Raw genomic sequence first — 21,552 nt, 5'->3', positions numbered from 1 at the left:
ATGAAGTTGTTTCTTTAACCTCTATGATACTGAAATTTAGAATCACTAATGATACAGAAATACCGTAAGTCTCGATACCAACCAAATGCAAATCTTAGATTTTAGCAATACACAAATTTGGGGAAGTCCTCAATTAACACATATGAATCATGAACTCATTAGGAACCTCTCGAGAGTCATCCACTCTACTCTAATATCCAATGTACCTCCCAAATAAGCCAAACAACTTATGCTCCATTAGCACCCCAACACCCAAAGAAGTAACCCCACTTTAATGCAACCGAGTGAGTATCTTTTCTTTGAAATTACATCCATCCCGAATGACAAACCCTAATCATTTCAAGATTTCCATATATCCATAAAGTGTAGCATCATGCATCCACCAATTCCCTTACTCAAGTCATCCTAAAACCAAGCTTTTCAAGTCAGAACTGATCCACTAATATATCATGCCCCGACCTCGGGAAGCGCGACCAACGCTCAACTGAGATACTCCGGTCGAGCAAGCCTGCACAATGCTATCTACCCAAATCACCCAAGAATAAAAAGAAGATATATTTTATTAATTAGACAATAAGAAAGTCACGTGAACAACACCATTTCATTACCATTGTTTACTCTATTTATAAGTCTCAAAATACATTACATATTCATAGTTTGAAGTGGAACATGTGATACAAATACAACATTTTTAGTTTGACTTTCCCAACACCAATATACAACCCACACAATGTCTACGGAGCCTCTAATAGACACAAAAGAGTAGCATGATGGTGCCGGAAATAAGGCTCCGGCTATACCTCAAAATAATATACACAAAGGACTAGAGATACAATACCCCAAAATGAAATGGGGTTCACCAAGTCAGCTGAGGAGAGGGTGTGGTGCTATCACTGATCAATATCACCTGCTATGGAACCACCTTCATCCATTAAAGATGCAGTGCCCCCGGCAAAAGGGACGTTAGTACATATGGAATAGTACTAGTATGTAAAACTATACACCCTCTCAATAGAATGAGTAACAGTAAAAAGGAGAAGAAAATATGAAATCAATAAGAGCCTCAAATCATATTAAGCGGTCAAGTTAGGAGAAAAGTAAATTTCAAGTAAGTTTCAATATTTTTAAGTTGGGAGATCTTTTGTACTGATATACCACCGTGCTTTTAGCATGGAGTCCGATCTCAGCCTGAACCGCTAAGCCATGTCACCTCTAGACATCCACTCACAACACCACCATGTGAGCGACATGGTGTCCGATCTCAGCCCGATCGGCTAAGTTATCTCACCATAATGCCGTGTGGTCGACATCACATCATATTTTGCTAGCAGTAATCGCGTCCCATTTAAGTGGAAATATCTCTGACATATCAATCTCATCCCATATAAGGGGAAATAATCTCATCATATCAACATGGGGATTTGCCCCTTAATCACTCCTACACCTACCCTTCCTCGGTGAGTAAACGATACTCCCAAAATATTCATTATTTAAAGGATTTACAACTCATGTCATAATCTTTCACACGTCTTTCCATTTATTGGCAATAGTGGCCACAATTGTAATATCATTCTTGGCACGTCGGCCGTATTTAATATTTCATACTCACCCCTATAATTTTCAAGCATTACCATGAATTATCATCAATAAGAGAATTTTAAATCAAAAGTTTTAGCACACATATGAACAAATAAGAGTCTTAAGCACATTGAGTTTCTCTTTCACACATAGGCATACCAACTTGCAATTGAAACATGATTTTAAATCACAATACCTTTGGTACATTGATCATGCTAGATTACATTCTCGGAGGGAATCATGATGTGATAGGAACATTTGGAACATATTTTGAGTATATTAATCTTTCAACACAATGCTTATTTTAGAATAATCAAATCTTTTAAGCAGGACTCGGAACATGAGAAATAGAAATTGAGCCAATCATAATTGCAACTTACGAGGACATCATGGAAATTGATTCTACAAGAGAAGTTTAGCCAACATACCTCGCCTTGAGCGTCCTTAAATTACTATAATATTCCGGAAATCTTAGCGACTTCGATCTATTTGGAAATATAACAAAATTTAACCCAAACTAGGAAGGAGTTCATGGTTCCAGCTCATTTGAGCATTTTATCAAGCGCTAGGTGTGCATTAAGGTTTCAAGGTCCTCCTATGGTGGATTCCTTCATCCCACTACCCAAATTCTACCCAATTGAGCTCAACAATCTTCCCACAAACCTTGATAGTACATGTATGCATAATGAACAACTCCCACACCCAGGAATTACTTTTTTGATTACCTATTTTCAGTTAAATCCCAAAATTAAGATCTAGGGAGTAGAATCTTACATCTAGGATGAAGACCTAGTGAGTTTTTCTTGTTAACCCTCCAACCTTGAGCAAGAATTGGTGAACAATTAGTTTAGGAATACCCTCTCACTCTCTAGCACTTCCTCACTCTCAAAATATCAGATTTTTACTTAACAAATGGTCCTTAATGTCTATATATCTAAGTAGGGTCGGGTTATAAGAACCAAAAAATGGACACTCTGAACACAGCTCTACGGTCGCAGAGTGGACCGTAGAAGTGATGTCAAGAACTGGGCAGTTCGAGTCAGGTGTGCGGTCCACAGACCAATTCTGCGGTCGCATAATGCGCCACAGAACTCCCTTTCGGAAATCTTCATGTTGAATCTGTGATGGATTATGTGCCCCCCAAAGCATTATGGGGTCACATATTGGACCGCAAAACGACCCTCCAAAATTGGCCATTTTTTTGTTGCACACTGCAACCGATATGTGGCCCGCAGAGTGATTTTGTGGTCGCATAGGGGACCACATCAACACATAAGTTACCTTGGCATCACGAAAACCCAGGTTCTAGTTGAAATTTTTAGGGGGCCTTTCAAAATATGCCTCAGACCGAAACTAATATAACACATAACCATGCAATTAGATCGTTGATATCAGACTCCCCCACTTGGATCCAAGTTATAAAACACAACATCCTATATCCCATAATACCCTTGCTCCATAATTGCCATGATCTCGTACTGTAATTTAGCCAAATCATTCATGAACTCATGCAACACTAATCATAAAAATACTTCAAATCATTTGCTAAACTCATATTCATCCCCGTGACAGTAAAGCCAACTTTCTCAAGCAATCTAAACTCAAATTGTAACAGATGTAACCTACCAGTAAAAACAAATTATCATATGAATCACACAACCTGAGAATATCCCGCAGGAGAAAACCCACCTCTTTAGCCTCAAATTGGCATTTCTCTATGCCCTTTTATGGCCATAACCACTATGCAATCACTAAATCTTCCCGAGTCTGAACTCGTCAACAAGACATAAGAATCTACTTCATCCCACAATGAACAACTTGAAATATCCCTCAACACACTCATAATTTGAGACTGTACAACACATCAAGACAAAAATCAAGCATCTATATTCCCTTCGCATCCCAAGAAAAATTCTTCTCGTCACATCCAAATAATCTAAGCACATTCCGCAGTCACATAATACTCATCATATAGATATTCAACTACTCACAGAGCTACCAGTCCCACTCCTAGGGACACTATCAGATATATAATTCCTAATGCACATACTCCATAACTAAAACCACGAAGCCCAAGCTGCGATCAAAACCCGGCCTCAAGTCCCCCATACTGACCTATCACCAAAATATAGAAAATACATCTCGCACCTCATCCATGGAATTACAAGTCGTCGATGCACAACTTATACGGGGCACTCAATATAACATGCGAGTGAGTGGAAGGAATTCAAAGAGATATGCTTCAAGCTGAATCAACGCCGCACAATAAGGAAAGAAAGATGGGAAGTTTATCCCAAATGCTCCATAGCCTCTCAAAGATAGGTATGGACGTCATCATACCGATCCGCAAGATTCTACTTGACACTGGCTCATGACTCATAGAACCTATGAACCTAGAGCTCTGATACCAACTTGTCACGACCCAAAATACATCTAGTCATGATGGCACATAACCCAAACTGCTAGGTAAGACAAATATCATTCAAAACTACTCAAATAAGAATAATAAGAATCAATGATTAAAATAACTAAACTTCTATATAATATCTCGAGGACTGATAGTACAAATCATTAGCTTCTAAGACTTTAAATTTACAAAGTTGGTATGATTAATGTACATCATTTGTTCAAAATATACATAAATAAGTTTTGCAAATCTAAAGCTACCAAGGACAAGTGACAGCTATATCCGAAAAACAAGTACATCTTCAATGCTAGCTCCCGCCATATAGCGCAACATAAGCTGCAAGATCTGTACGCAAGGTGCAGAAGTGTAGTATGAGTACAATCGACCCCACGTACTCAATAAATAACAAACCTAATCTTAGGTTGAAAACAGTGGCAAGCTCGGAAGATAGTAGGAGTCCAACATCAATAATGAATAATAACATGAGATATATAATACCGGATATAGTAAAATAACTCAGAAAACTATCATGCTCAGCTCGATCACGGTTACAGGAAATAGACATGCTTGTCAAGTATGACAGTCAAAGTCCGAATCTTACCAGTAAAATCAACTAGACATGAGTTTATCAACAGAACTGTATTTTTCCATTTCACAACACTAGATAAGAATTTCCGTTTACCAATTAGCATGAGTAAAGTACATCTTAATGCCTACATATCGATATATGTGTCAAGTCATCAATTATCATATACCATCTAGCACGAGGAATATGCATCTCTATGCCTATATGTCAAATTATCAAATGTCATATTATAGTCTAGGATGAGGAAAATGCATCTCCACGACTACATGTCAAATATTCATGTCAACTCAATGTCATTACAATGAAACCATAAAGAATAACTACACTTAGCATGCTCACGGTGCATGGCATAAGGTCCTCACCATCACACTCAGTAACACTTAGCACTGTATGGGTGGCTGGCATAAATGTCCCTCATCAAAGCATGTATATATAACACTATGCCTGCGCCCACTGCTAGTATGTCAGACCCCGAAGGGGCGAATCCTTCCCAAGTGCTAATCATAATCACATAGCCCAATCATGGGGCCTGGTGCACGCATAGTCTTAAAATTACTAACACTTAGCCTAATGCGGGGCCTAGCATACACATCACCTCAATAAGAATATAACTGTTGTGGCGTACAACCCGATCCAACATAACTGACAATGGAGCTCTACAACCCACATCAGTCATCAATCTCAAGTCTCCATATGTCAACATATCATATTACACATAATACCACAATGTGCCTCAAATACAGCTCAAACTCGTATCACGTATAAAGTCATGAATTACATGTAAGATAGCATATCAAGAATGTACAGAGGCAGAGATATATTACGCAGATATAACTATTATGAATGAAATCGTATGACTACAACTAAGACAAATAGCTCATCATGGAAAAATAGCCCTATCAGGTCTCAAATAATAAATTAGATATCTTAGACGTGATTTTTAGAAAGAATAATAACTCACGTAGTCGTACCAATGGAGAAAACATGATATCAAGAAGTACGATAACAACACAAGGCACATAATAGCCTACGAAATAAACAGATCATGAATACCTCAATGCACGCACACACGCCTGTCACCTAATACATGCGTTACTCCCTACCCATCTCAAATATCATAGTTCTTGGGTATAATTACCCTCAAATCCAAGTTTAAATATGTTACTTATCTCGATCAAGCCAAATAAAATAATGAGCATGCTAAACAATACTCTAGAAATGCCATACCGTGCGAATCAACCTCCGAACAGCTCGAAACTAGGCAAAAGTAACTCAAAAAATCAAATAATGCCTTAGAAAACAAACCCAAGCGATAAAGGTAGAATTTTTAATCAGAAACTCAAAGTCAACTAAAAGGTTAACCCTAGCCCGCACCTAGGAACTCGACAAAACTCATAAATTCTGATAACCCATTCAAGTATGAGTCCAACCATACTAATTTCATCCAATTCCGACTCCGAATCGATGTTCAAAACCCAATTATTCTCTTTAGAAATTCTTTTTTGATAAAAATCCATAATTTTCCAATCAAAATATGGATTAATTAATAAATGAACAAGTCTAATCCTATTAAAATACAAAAAATGAGGTTATATAATGACCCCCATGAAAATACGAGAAGATTGTCGTGAAAATCACCTCGATCGGAGCCTCTAGAACTCAAGATATGCTCAAAGTACCGAATGAATGTAGTCTGATTTCTTTTTATACACAGGGATTTCCGCTTTTGCGCAAAAAATGTTGTACCTGCGTTTTTTTAGTCTTCATTTCCACTTTTGCGGACCAGCTTTTGCACCTAGGGGGTCGCAGATGTGAACCCCACTTCGTATCTGTGAAGCACTGGTAACAACTAATTTCTTTTACACTAAAATGGGCATAACTCCCTCAAACAATGTCCAAATTCGATGGTTCTTTTTGCTATGGTTCTGTAATTACGATACAGATATAATGCTTCAATCAAAATAGAAATTATAGCTTATTTGCTTAATTTCGTACCATTTATGCTTGAATAAACGATATCGAGCCCTCGGGACCCTATACGAACATACCATCAAGTCCCAAAATATAATACGGGACTTACTCGAGGCCTCAAATTATACATAACAACATCAAAACCATGATCGAACCTCAAATCAAACTTAATGAACTCCTGAACTTTCAACTTCCAAAACCCATGCCGAATCATATCAAATTAACTTGGAATGACCTTAAATTTTGCACACAACTTCCAAATGACATACCAAACCTATTTCAACTCCCGGAACACAATCCAAACCCGTATCATCAATGTCAACTCTTAGTTAAACCTATGAACTTTTTAAACCTTCAAATTGCCAACTTTTTGCAATTAGCGCCAAAACCTTCTAGAAACATCCAAATGCAAATTCAGGCATATGCCCAAGTCCAAAATCACCATTCGGACCTAACGGTACCGTCAAAACTCTGATTCGAGGTTAAATATGCAAAAGTCAAACTTGGTCAACTCTTCCAACTTAATGCTTCTTATTTAAGAATCATTATCCCTAATCAACTCCGAACAACTCAAAGACCAAAACTGACCACACATGCAAGTTGTAATATATCATATGAAGCTACTCAAAGCCTCAAACCAGCGAACGGAATGTCAATCCTTAAAATAACAGGTTGGGTCGTTACAATTAGCTTCTTGTTTTATATTCTAGGATTGCTAATTAGGATAATAAGAATATCAGTGTATTATATTAATATTAGTTTAATTTGAAAAAAATCAAACATATAAAAAATAAACAAATAGAAAAATATTGGAATTTTCCTGACGGTGAATCTCCTAGGCAACTTTATTGGGGGGGTTAAAGTCTAAATAAAAATGCAAGACAAAAATGAAAAAACACAAAAATATGTCTTTTAGTTTTCTTTAGGTAGTAATAATCCCCCATGATTTTTTTCTTGCGCCTCGGTTCTTTTTCGTGAGATGCAGCTTGAACCATGTTGTAGCTTATTTTTTAATTTTAGAGTAGATTAGGAGTTAGGATATAAAATGGAGAAAGAATGATGAGATTCCTAGGCGCCTTTGACTTGTTTGATAGTAGCATATTTAGGCTTTGGCATGCGTAGAAACTTTTCTATATGTCAAAATTGTTTATGATGCCTTGATAAATTGGATAGCATGTCTTGTGACGCATATGCCTCATGTTCTTGACTTATGTTCACTTTTGCCTAATTTGTAATATCGTGTGGCTCCGTGAATACTTGATTTTGTTTGAGAGTCAAAATGAAACCGCCTTTAGTAAGTCATATATCATGTGTGGTGAGATTTTTGTATAGTCCATGTCATTGCATTTATGTCGAGATCTTGCCCTGCATGTAAGTTGAAGCGAAAGTTTAGGTGTTACTCGGTTTAAAAATTGATTTTAGGCTTTCTTTGATCTTTTTGAGATTTGTTTCCTATCAGAAATAACATTCTCCCTAGTTAACCCTTTTGTGTCTATAGACTTTTATTTGGCACCTACATTAAGAGCCTATCTTTTGTTTGTTCTTAATTGACATTATTTTGATCCTTTTACCTCTTAAAGAACTTAACTTGCAAAATGAGTGCTAAAATAAGTAAGGAGGAAACTTGGGTGACTTTTGAGTGAAACCAATAAAAGAAAGAAAGATGCACTTGTGTTTTAAGAGATACCCCTCTAGTGAAAATTGTAAAGAAGAGAAAAATTGCAAAAGAACAAATAGTTGGAAAAGAAAAAATGAGAAGAAAAAGAAAGAGAAAAAATATTTAGATAAATAAATTGACATCTTGTCTTTGCTAGTTTGTGTGAACCAAAGTAGTGCTTAAAAAAAGAGGGAACGTCTTTTGGGATGATGTTGTTTGTGAAATTGATGTTGGGATTGAAGAAATATGCACTTAAAGTTAATTATGTGATATGTTAAAATTCTTAGGAGGGTGACAACTATTCCTAAGTATATCTTACATGTCCCTCAGCCGCATTACAACCATAAAAAAGTACTAATTGATTTTAGATCGAGTGAGCCTACAATAGTAAAGGTTTACATAATCGACAAACATATGGTACCGATTACATGCATGTGACTTCTTTGTGGGAGTGAGAGATTTTTTGATATATGTGGGTTCTTAAGCTATATTTGAACAGAAGATTCATTTGTGTGGATTCTACTTACTCTAATTGATTTTGTTGTGAGGGTGCATGATTTAATGATGGATAGGTTACATTATTGGACTTCTCTACGATATTGAGTGTTCAAGCCATGAGTGCATTGTGATATCGAGTCGATTTTTGATTCTAGGATTGTTATGAGTATGTTGTCTTTATTTTGAATAATTTTGAAATATGGCATGAGTTAAAGACAAGTGTGTGTGAATGCATATGCTAGAGTTTAATTGTTGCTATCAACCATAGTCATAGGTATAGTGTACTTCGAATGTGTTATGTTGGGAAGTTCTCAATGATGGTGTAAATTGTTGGGTGACTCGAGGACGAGCAAAATTGAAGTGTGGGGTAGTGATGTTTGGTTATAGTTCTATATTTTTAGTGCATTACTTACTTTATATTTGGGTATTAAATGATAAATTGAGTGACATGTGAGCTTAATTGAGTTATTTTATGTTTAGGATCATTGGAATATAAAAAGGAATGAAGGTTGCACAAATGGATATTGAAGACACAAGAAAAGAGCATGAAAAAAAGAAAATCAGAACAAGGCAAGGAGCCTCACGCCAGACCAGACATCGCCTGGCTCCAGGAGAGGCGATTATCGCGCTAGGCCTAGCCTGACAAGGTCGAAGGCGTGCCCCAAACCTAGCCTCATGAGGTGAGGTGCCTGGATCCCCCCTCCCCCAGTCTGGGAATAATTTATTTCCTTCTGCATTTTGAACTTGGAGACTTCGACTCTAGCCTATAAGTACTTCTTGAACGTGGTTAGTGAGGGGTTGGACATATTTGGAAGTCGGAAAGGATGCATGAAAACAAATGGAGCACGAATTCATTGATTCTTCCATCCTTGATCTCGTATTCATAGCTTTTGTGTTTAAAATAATATTTTGATTGTTGTTATGAACATGAGTTGCTAAAAACCCCTTTGCTTTGGAGTTACAGGTTGTTATTGACTATTGCTTTTTGATGGTTGACGATATATGTCACACCCCAACCTTGGGAGGTGCCACTGATATCTCATCTCGCATTTTTTTATCTATAACACTGGGCCATCGAGGCCTTCAAGTAATAACACCAGAATAATTATGTGAAAACTGTTTATCAAAGGAAATGTTGACATTTTTATACATGATCATCACTGTTACTAACATCTCCATGCCCAACCATTACATGCAACCAAGCACTGACACTAGTCTGCAAGCATCTAAGAGTATAAGGAGATATACAGATTACACAACTTGTACGGGACATAGCCCCACTGTACCCAAAACGTTCGTAACATCTTCTTCAGTACTTATTGACTTTTGAATAGCTTCTCTGAGGGAGTGGAGAGTGACAACCAATTAGCTAGAACAACACCCTACTGGGGAGGGATGTCACTGGGTATTTCTGTACCTGTGGGCATGAACACAACACCCAATAAAAGAAGGCGTTAGGATGGATAATGTATTGAGTATGTAAGACGAAGAGAATCATGTACAATGAGTGTCTTAATATAGGAGATATGAGTACTTGATCGTAACCTGATTACCAAGGACAAATCACCAAAGGCATAAACCGTGGAAACTATAAACCATGAATCATAATTGTGTGCAAACCTTTGTAAAATCAAGCCACGCATTTAGGGCCACACAATAACTATATTACATATAGGTAAACATACTCTCAGTCACTCTTCGGCATTTTATCACTCTATACTCGTCCTCGTAGAGGAATCTATCATACCCAGCCATACAAGGGCTCGGTAGCCTTACATCACACATCACTCCATACTCGTCCTCGTGGAGGACTCGGTCGTATCCGACCACACAAGGACTCGGTAGACTTACATCACACATCACTCCATACTCGGCCACACAAGGGCTTGGTAACCTTACTTCACACATTGAACCCGGCCACACAGGGGCTCGGTCGTACCCCGCCACAAGAGGGCTCAATAATGCATCATATTTCATCTCTTCGTACCCAAATGATCAGTGATTTCACAATAGGTGTCGTACCAGGCTTACTACAGTGTGGCTCGGTAAGGTAAAATAGATATTTATATACATAAGAAAAATGCAGAATCAACTTCAAGAGATATTAAGTTTAGACTCAGAACGAATCATGCTTTCAGATCACATGATACCAACTGGGAATATTTTAGACTTTGAAAAGGAAACCCTCAACAAGAATATACTAGAACAGGGATGACGCCATCGGGATGGACTCGGAATTATTCAAATCCTTACAATACAGGAATCTTTTAGAGGAAGAGAGAGAAATACTTACACTAACTCATGCCAAGAAAGGAAAATTCCTTACACACCTTGTTAAAGAACTAACTACACTTCTATGGTGGCTAACTTTGCCTCTAATGAATCTCCAGAATTGATGTCACCAGATGGTAGATGTTACAGCAATAATTCCAAGTGTCTTCAGGCTAAATCCTGATAGAACCGTCTTCTGACTTAGTTTAATCTATTTGAAACTTTAAAGGGGATTTAAGAGCATTTCTGGGTGAGTTGTAGTGAGTGATACTTCTAGAAAAATGAAAGAGAATGAGTCAAACTTCCCTTTATATGCATGTACCATGCATAGGAAACTCCGTTGGATCCACATGCATAACGGGTCTCCTCGCCCCGGTTATAACACTCTGTGAGACATTTGGCTCAAGCCCACTAAAATGTGTAACCCACTAGAAATCATACTTTCCAAGCTTTATTTAGGTGTTGAGTGTTACATCATCTCCCCATTCGGAACATTTGTCCTTGAATGTTGAATTGTGGCCCATCAGGATGGCCTCATTGTTGCCTCCTGTATTATGGAATAAATGGTGATACCTATATTTCATATCTTCTTTAGCTTCCCACGTCATATTTTCCTTACTTTTGCTCCTCCAAATTACCTAAACTGAAGCTACTTCTTTAGTTCGCAGCTTACAGATTTGATGATCTAGAATAGCCATCAGAACTTCTTCGTAGGATAGATCTTTTATGACTTGAATGTCTTCAATGGGAGTAATGTGGGATGGATCGCATAACCATTTTCGAAGCATGGATACATGGAATACAGGATGCACTACCTCCAATTCCAGGGGAAACTCAAGATTATAAACTACTTGACCGACCTTCTATATGACTCGATAGGGTCCAACATACCAGGGGCTGAGTTTGCCCTTTTTGCCAAACCTCATCACGCCTTTCATAGGTGACATATTCAAGAACACCCAGTCTCCCACAATGAACTCCAAATCTCTCTGTCAGTTATCTGATTAAGATTTTTGCCTGCTCTGAGCGGTCAATAATCGATCTCGAATTGTCTTTACCTTTTCTATAGCTTGCTACACCTGCTCAGGACCTAATAACTTAGTTTCACCCACTTTGAACCAGCTGATAGGAGATATGCACTTCCGTTCGTATAGTGCCTCATACGGTGCCATCTGAATACTAGCATGATAGCTGTTGTAGTAAGCAAATTCAATGAGTGGTAGACGATCCTCCCAATTTCCCTTGAGGTCTAAAATATAGGCTCGTAACATATCCTCAGGAATTTTAATGGTGCGCGCGGCCAGACCATCTGTTTGTGAATTGAAATAGGTCCTAAGGTTGATCCTTGTGCCCAATCATTTTTGGAATGATCTCTAGAAGTTGGCTATGATATGGGGCCCTCTGTTTGATATGATAGAAATGGGAACTCCATAAAGTTTAACTATCTCCTTAATATACAACTTAGCGTACACTTCAGCCGAGAAAGTAGTTTAGACTAGAAGAAAGTGAGCTGACTTGGTGAGTCATTCCACGATATATAAAATCAGACTTTTAGTGTTATCGTGGTAGTCCAGTAACAAAATTCATATTTATTACTTCCTATTTCCAGGTGGGAAATTTCATGTTTTGTAGCATCCATCCCAGTTTCTGATGTTCAACCGTAACTTGTTGACAATTTGGACACCGAGCGATGTATCCAGCAATGTCCCTCTTCATACCATTCCACCAATATAGTTCTCGAAGATCGTGGTACATCTTGGTTGACCCAGGGTGAACAGAATATCGGGACCGATGAATCTCTGCCATGATCTCTCTCATAGTCCCCCGATATCGGGCACACATAACCGGTTATGGTATTTAAGGACTTTGTCCTCGGATAACTCAAACTGTTGTTTCCTTTGAGAGGGAATGATTTCCCTTAATTTCACCAAGGTTAGATCTTCGAATTATTATGCCTTTACTTAAGCTACTAACGAGGATTCGACAACATCCGAACTGTAGCTCCTCTATCAACGGTATCAAGCAATTGTACATTTAGGTTTGCCAACCGGTACAAGTTCTTAGTCATTTCAAACATCTGCTTCTCCATATGTTGCAGACTGCCTGTAGATTTTCGACTTAACGTGTCAGCCACAACGTTTGCTTTCCCGGGGTGGTGCAGAATATCCACATCATAATCCTTTAATAATTTGGGCCACCTCCGTTGCCTAAAATTCAATTCTTTTTGCTTGAATATGTACTGAAAGTTCTTGTGATCGGTGAATACGTCAACATGAACTTCGTACATACAGTGACACCATATCTTTAGAGCGAAAATGACAACTTCTAGCTCCAAATCATGGGTCAAATAATTTTGCTCATATTTCCTCAGCTGCCTTAAAGCATATGCAATCACCTTTCCGTGTTGCATTAGTACGCTGCCTAAGACCACTCTGGTGGCATCACAATATATGATGTATCCCTGGGGTCCTTCAGGAAGAGCCAACACGGTTGTGGCTAACCTTTCCTTTAATTCTTGGAAGCTCTTCTCATAACCATCGATCCATTGAAATTTTGCTGCCTTATGCGTCCACTTCGTTAATAGAGCAGCTATAGATGAAATATTTTCCACAAACCTTCGATATAAACCAGCCAAGCATAAGAATTTACATACCTCGGTAGGAGTTATGGGCCTTGGCCAACTCTTGACTACTTCAACATTTTGACTATCGACTTTGATACCCTCACCAGATACTATATGGCCAAGGAAAGCCATCGAGTTCTACCAATAGTCACACTAAGAGAACTTGACGTACAACGTTTATCCAGGAGTGTGCTTAGGACCTGTCGCCAATGCTCTGCATGCTCTACTTCCGATTGGGAGTACACCAAAATATCATCAATGAACACGATCACAAAGTTATCCAAGAATGTCCTGAATACTCAATTCATCAGATCAATGAAGGCCGCTGGTGCGTTGGTTAGGCCAAATGACATAACAAGAAACTCGTAATGGGCATATATGGCCCGAAAGGCTGTCTTCGGAACATCTTCTTCTTTGATCCTTAGTTGATGATACTCAGATCTGAGATCGATCTTCAAAAAATACTTAGTGCCTTGCAACTGATCAAACAATCATCGATCCTTGAAAGCAGATACTTGTTCTTGATGGTTACCTTATTCAGCTGTCGGTAGTCAATACACATCCCCATCCTTTTTGCGAACGAACAACACTGGGGATCCCCACATCAAAGTATTAGGTCAGTTAAAGCCCTTATCAAGAAGATCCTTCAAATGGTCTTTTAATTCCTTCAACTTGATATGAGCCATCTTGCATAGGGGAATTGATATCGGGTGCATAGACGGTGGCACATCGATGGCGAACTCAATCTCCCTCTCGAGTGGAATACCCGAGAGCTCATCCAACAACACGTCGGGAAATTCACTAACCACCAGAATTGACTAAAGGATGGGAGACTGTGCCTCCGCATCTCACACCTATACCAAATAATATAAGAATCCTTTCGTGATCATATTTCAAGCCTTAAGGTAAGAAATAAACTTCCTTTTTGGCGCTGCGACATTGCCCTTCCATTCAATAATGGGTCCTCTCGGGAAGTTAAAATAAACGACCTTCTTCTAACAATCCACGATGGCATAACAAGAGGCCATCTAATCCATTCCCATAATAACATCAAACTCTATCATTTCTAATTCTTTCAAATCTTCCAAGGTATGGTGATCATGAATCATCACATCACAACCTCGATATACCTACCTAAATATTATAGACACACCCACTGGTATTGACACTTTGAACGGTTGTCGTAGAAATTCATGTACTTTACCACAATTACTAGCAACAAATGAGTAATATATAACATGGTAGAACCTGGATCTGTCAAAGCATACACATTAGTGGAATACACAGATAGTATACCTGTGACCACGCTTGGTGAAGACTCCAAATTCTAACGACCTGACAATGCATATATATGATTCTGTTGTTTCCCACCTGGGCTGGACATGGACATTCCACCTCTACTTTTACCTCTTTCCATCAGCTGTCGTATACCCTACTTACGAGGATGCACTGTCAATGAAGAAGCAATTGCAGATCCTATTGGGGTACTATGCCACCTACATTTCTCACTAGGTAAAAGCGCATGATGTGACTGGGCTGCCTGCAAGAATAGTACAAATCTGAACCCTGGCGGAAATGCCCAAAATCATTCCTACCACATTGTCCACAATATGGCATCGGGGGTCTCGCCCTGCTAGGATCTCTAATATTCTGTGAACTCTGCCCTTGAAAATACCAGCCCAAACTAGAATAGGCAGTCCGTTCTCGATACTGGCCCTAGGACTGTGATGGCACGCTAGCTATCGAGTTAGGTAACTGCCAAGGAAATGAGGACCTAAACCTGCCTCAAAACTCTCCCGTTTCTCCTGTGGACTGGACTTTCTTAGATTGACCCTGGTTGTGTTCATGAGTAGCTTGCTGTAGCCTCTTGTGATCCTCCAACTTTTGTGCATAGGCCTAAATATGAGCAGCATCCATAATTATATTCAATTAAGTTGTGATACATTCATTTATTAGATGCGGCCTTAAACCGACCACAAATTGATATACCCATCACTATAACGACTCGGCTGGTCATTATGTATTGTAGCCCTGTTCCCCTATTTATTGCTTCTTCTATGTTCATTTATGGTTATATGACTTGTCGGGGTAGTTTGTTTGGTTCCAAGATGGGTCCCAAGGTGGAAAGCTTAAGTTGGAAGAGTCGACCAGAGTTTGACTTTTGTGTAGACGACTTCGAAATAGCATTTTTAGGGTTCCCATAGTTTTTTCTGGTAATTTTGTACTTAGGCATATATCCGTATATAAATTTGGAGGCCCGTAGGTTGATTTGATGAGTTTTGGCGAAAGTTGAATATTTAGAAGGTTGAGAGGTTTGACCGAGAGTTGACGTTGTCGATATCGGGTTTGGATTTTAGTTCTGAGAGCTGGCGTAGGTCCGTGGTGTCATATATGACTTGTGTGAAAAATTATAGCTCATTCAGAATTGGTTTGATCTGATTCGGCATTAGTTTCAGAAGTTTGAAGTTCATTGGTTCATTAGGCTTGAATCGATGTGTGATTCGTGGTTTTGGTATTGGTTGATGTAATTTGAGTCTTTGAGCAAGTTCGTATCATGTTTTAGGACTTGTTGATATATTTGGACGGGGTCCCGGAGGCCTCGGGTGTGATGTGGATGGGCTACAGACCATTCCACCTTGTTTTTGGACTCCGGAGCAGCTAGCTCTAGGACTCTAGATATCGGGTGTGGTCCTCATATGAGTGATGAGGAGCAGAAGAGATCCGAGCAGTTTGGAGGTTTAAGCTTCCAGAGATCAGTGGAGCAGTGTCAGAGGATGCTCATGATGTTTTAGACTGGTGTCACCATATTCTTCGCACATCGGGTATTTTGGACATTAGTTGTAAGGCCCCGTAAATATTTTCTAATGATTTAAGTTTTTAAAGTGCGCCAACGGTATTTGGGAATAATGTATTTGAGTATTTAAGGAGACCTAGGGGATAGAGATACATAATATTGAATTGATAATATATGTTTAAGGTGTGTTGCAACATACTAAGGAGTTTTGGGAATGGCAAGAACTTGTGTGGGACAAGTTAGACACATTAAGTGGAAAGGATGTTTCAATTGACACAAGACCCGACATAAAATGAATAGAACTACCTCAATATAATGAATTAGGTGGTGATCGACCTATCACCTTTGAATCTAGTTTCCAATGCATCAAACCATTCATCGTTTTGATATGTATATAGAAAGTTATGGCCATTTTACTGGACATGTGTCATATGTGCGGCCAGATGCGTGGCCAAATCCGCGGCCGCTAATGTAAGAACCGATTAAATACCCCCAAGGACGGGTATAGAGAGGGTCTAAGTTATTTCTTCAAGACTAGGGCTTTCTCTCCACCACCCATCCGGCCAAGGCTTCAAATACACATCTTAGGTGAATTTTTAAGTGTGTTTTTATGATGATTTCACTTCTCAATCACTAGTTACAACAAGGTTTTGTATTGGATTCCATAGGATTTCTTCAAAATATCAAGAACACCCCAAACATGGACTTTTAATATTTGGTCTACAAGAGGTAATCTTTTACCCTTAAACCTATATGCATGGATTGTTAGTGAATAAATGAGCAAGGAATAAGTACTAGCACTTATAAGATGGTGATTGGAAGACATAAATACTTAAACTAGATATTTGGGTGTGGTAGAGATTTTGTAACAAGTTAATTAGTAAACTTTAGTAGATGTGAGTCCATTGATGATTATAATGGTGCTAAGAAGGTAGTTAGTGGACAAAGGATGTTGTAGTATCTCTTGTTGGTGGTAAGGAGGTATTGTTGGAGGAAGAAACACCATTACTAGAGGTAGTTGAATGTTATGCACACCTAGTGTTTGATAAAATGCTCAAGTGAGCTAGAACCATGGTCATCTTCTTAATTTTGATTCAATTTGTTATATTTCTAAAATAGATTGAAGTTGCTAAGAATTCCGGAATCTTCTAGAGTTTAAGGAAGCTCAATTGAGGTATGTTGGCTAAACTTTTTCTCTTAGAATCGAATTCTATAATGTTTTCGTATGATCAAGTATGATTGGCTCAAGATTCCTAACTTCTATATTCCAGGTTATTCCCTATAAACTTGTTTATTCCGAATGAACCTTATGTCGAAAGATAGATGTTCAAAGTATGGTTTGTGTATTAAAATATTGTGGCTTTGAGTTGTATTTTAAATGAGAACTAGTATACCAATTGGGTGAGAAAAACTTGATATTCTTAAGACTCTTAATTGCTCATATATGTACCTAAAGTCTTGACTGATAATGTCTTGTGGTTGATAATCTATAAATATGCTTGAAGATGAAATAAGTGAATTGGAGATATAGAGTGTGGCCAACGTGCCAAGAATTTAAGTTATGATTGAGGCTAGTAGTGCAAATGATTTGAGAGGATGTGATAAAGAATATGAAATTGTACATTGTCATTCTGGAGAAGAGTATTGCAAGAGTAAACGGTGTATTGATTGTTTATGATTTTCCATGTGTGTTTCTATTGTTGGTTGGTGTGCCTCATTATTTGGGAAGAAACCATTTGTGTTTGAAGTTCCAATTTCAAATGGATTTGAAGTATATGATGTCTGAAATTTTCTATATGTTGATATTTGATGGTGATCTTTGAAATTGAAATGGGTGAAAGTGTGGAATATGAAATACGGCCATCGTGCCAGGAATAAAGAATCTTGTGAATGACTGAAAATACTAATGAGAACTTATTCAATGTGAAAGATGTTGAGGTGAGTACAATTGTATTTATATTACCTCTGTGTGCAAATCAAATAAATAAAATATTTTTGGGAGCATCATTAGTAAAACCGAGGAAGGGTGGGTCATAAGGCCCACACCTGAAACTACACGTGCCGGTGTAGGGGTGGATTCTGGTTATTCCCCTTATTTGGGATGAAATTGTGATATTATTCCCCTTAATTGGGATGAACTGGTAATAATTGTGGAATGGAAAAGATCACCCCACACGGCATATGTGGGAAGACGGCCTAGCTGATCGGGTGGAGATCGGACTCTATGTTGCTCACATGGTGGTACTACTCTTGGTAACAACTTTCTTTCGCATCACCTGTCAAACCACATTGTCCATGGAGAGATGGCCTAGCCGATCAGGCGTGATCGGGCTCCGTGCTAACAAAGACGGTGGAATATCAGTGCTAATGATCTCCTAACTAAAATTGTATATGAAGTTCGTATTTTGAAAATTATTATGTTTTAACTAGACATTTGGATATTGTTGATTGAGATTTGCTGTTTCTATGTGTTGCCTTTTTATTATATGGGCATTCTATTTTGAAAGATGTCTTTTAGCTATATATACTAGTGCTATTCGACAGTACTAACGTCCCTTTTGCCGGGGGCGCTGCATTTTTAATGGATGCAGGTGGTTCTACAGCAGGCGACATTGATCAGTGATAGTAGTACACTCTTTTCAGCTGATTTGGTGAGCCCCATTTCATTTCGGGGTCATGTATCTTTTGTTTCTCATGTACTGTATTTCGAGGTATAGTCGGGGCCTTGTTGCATGCATTTCCATATTACTCTTCTATTCTACTTAGAGGCTCCGTAGACAGGTTGTGGGTTGTGTTTGATTTTGGGAATTGAATTAGAAATGTTTGTAATTGGAAATCATATTTTTTATTTGTTCTATAAACTCGTAATATTTTGGAAATTATGAATGAAGCTGCTAAAGGAAATGAAATGGAAGTTATTAATGAAATCTTTTCAGTGTTGATTAATGGAGTACATCTCTTCTTTATTCATGGATGAGTTTGGGTAGAAGATAATCTAACAGGCTTGCTCTGCCGGGTTCTCTTGGTTGAGCGCCGGTCGTGCTCCCCGAGTTTGGGGCATGACATTAGTGGGCTTTTATTTACTACTTTTTAGCTGACATGGTCAGCTTACCAATGGTGGCTGGCCTATGAGTTGAGCATGCCAGCCAATGCAGCGCCACTTACATGGCATGAGTTCTCGATTCTCTTCTTAGAGAAGTTTGTCCCACAAACCCGCAGAGAGGAGTTGCGTAGGCATTTTGAGTAGCTACGCTAGGAGGGTATGACAGTGACTCAATATGAGATGAGGTTTGCAGAGTTGGCTCGTCACGTGGTATGGTTGGTTCCCACTTAGAGGGAGAAGATTAAGAGGTTCATTGATGGCCTCGACTATAGTTTACACTTCATTATGGCTCGGGAGGTTGCGATAGATGTTAGGTTTTACCAGGTGGTTGAGATTGATAGATGCTTAGAGTTGGTTCGCAGACAAGAGCATGAAGAGCAGGAGGCTAAGAGACCTCATAGTTCAGGTGGTTTCAGCAGTACCTCAGCTAGAGGTCAGTCCCATTACATCATTGGTCGCTCTTCTAGACCCCTTCAACCAGTTCACCATGTTCCTCTTGGTTCTTTAGTTAGCCACAGTTCCCAAAGTGCACGCCCAACTCAGTCATCATATGCACAGGGTTCCACAGACAGCTATTCAGATCATCGGGGTTAGTAGCTCCGTTAGAGTACAGGTTTTGAGTGCGAGGACTTGAGTCATCTCAAAAAAGATTGCCCCTGACTATTGGGTAATGTCCCACAGTAGAGTTCTTAGCCTATGATTTTAGCACCCACAACTACACCACCCGCACACCTAGCTCAGAGTGAGGCTCAGTCAGCTCGAGGCCACCCTAGAGGCGGAGGTCGATCAGGTGGTATTTAGGACCGTTGCTACGTATTTCCAGCTAGGCCAAAGGCAGTTGCTTCAGAAGTCATGATCACATGTATTTTTTCAGTGTGCTGTAGAGATGTTTTAGTATTATTTGATCCTGGTTCCACTTATTCATATGCGTCATCATACTTTGCTCGTTAATTGGATAAGTCCCATGATTCTTTAGTTATGAATTATCAACATCGATAAATGATTCTATTATTATGGACGGTGCGTATCGGTTATGCGTGGTGACTATTGGGGGATTAGAGATGAGAATTGATCTATTATTGCTCAGCATGGTTGATTTCGATGTGATTTTAGGCATGGATTGGTTGTCACCATGTTACGCTAGTTTGGATTGTCACACTAAGATCATGACGTTGGCGATGCTGGGATTCCGAGGGTTGAGTGGAGAAGTTCCTTGGATTATGTACCCGGTAGAGTGATTTTATATGTGAAGGCTCAGCGGATAGTTGGGAAAGTATGTCTAGCATATTTAGCCTTTGTGAGGGATGTTGGTATTGATCTGGTGCTAGTCACTCAATCCATCTCTATTCCACTGTATCGCATGGCACCAACCGAATTGAAAGAATTAAAGGAACAACGTCAAGGGTTGCTTGACAAGGACTTCATCAGGCCCAGTGTGTCGCCTTGGGGTGTGGCAGTTCTATTTATGAAGAAGAAGGATAGTACCATGAGGACGTGTAATGACTACTGATAGTTGAACAAAGTTACAATTAAGAACAAGTACTCACTACCGCGCATTGATGACTTATTTGACTAGCTTCAGGGTGCTAGAGTGTTTTCAAAGATTTATTTGAGGTCAGAGTATAATTAGCTAAAGATTTAGGATTATGATATTCTGAAGACGGCTTTCAGGATCAGTATGTGCACTACGAGTTTCTAGTGATGTCTTTTAGGCTGACCAATGCCCCAACAACCTTTATGCACCTGATGATATATTGGTATACTCACGCAGCCAGGAGGAGCATGAGCGACATCTAAGGTTTGTTCTCCAGACCTTGAGGGAGAAGAAGCTTTATGCTAAATTCTCCAAGTGTGAATTTTGGCTTGATTCAGTGGCGTTCTTGGGACACGTGGTGTCTAGTGAGGCTATCAAGGTAGATTCGAAGAAGATTGAGATAGTTCAAGGTTGGCCCAGACCGTCTTCTGCTACTGAGATACGAAGTTTCCTTGGTTTGGCAGGGTATTATCGCCGTTTGTGGATGGTTTCTCGTCTATTGTTGCACCTTTGACTAGATTGGCCTAGAA

Source organism: Nicotiana tabacum, chromosome 9 (assembly GCF_000715075.1).
Source record: "Nicotiana tabacum cultivar K326 chromosome 9, ASM71507v2, whole genome shotgun sequence".
Taxonomy (NCBI): domain Eukaryota; kingdom Viridiplantae; phylum Streptophyta; class Magnoliopsida; order Solanales; family Solanaceae; genus Nicotiana; species Nicotiana tabacum.
The sequence above is the reverse complement of the archived record's forward strand: the minus strand, read 5'-3'. Positions refer to the sequence as shown.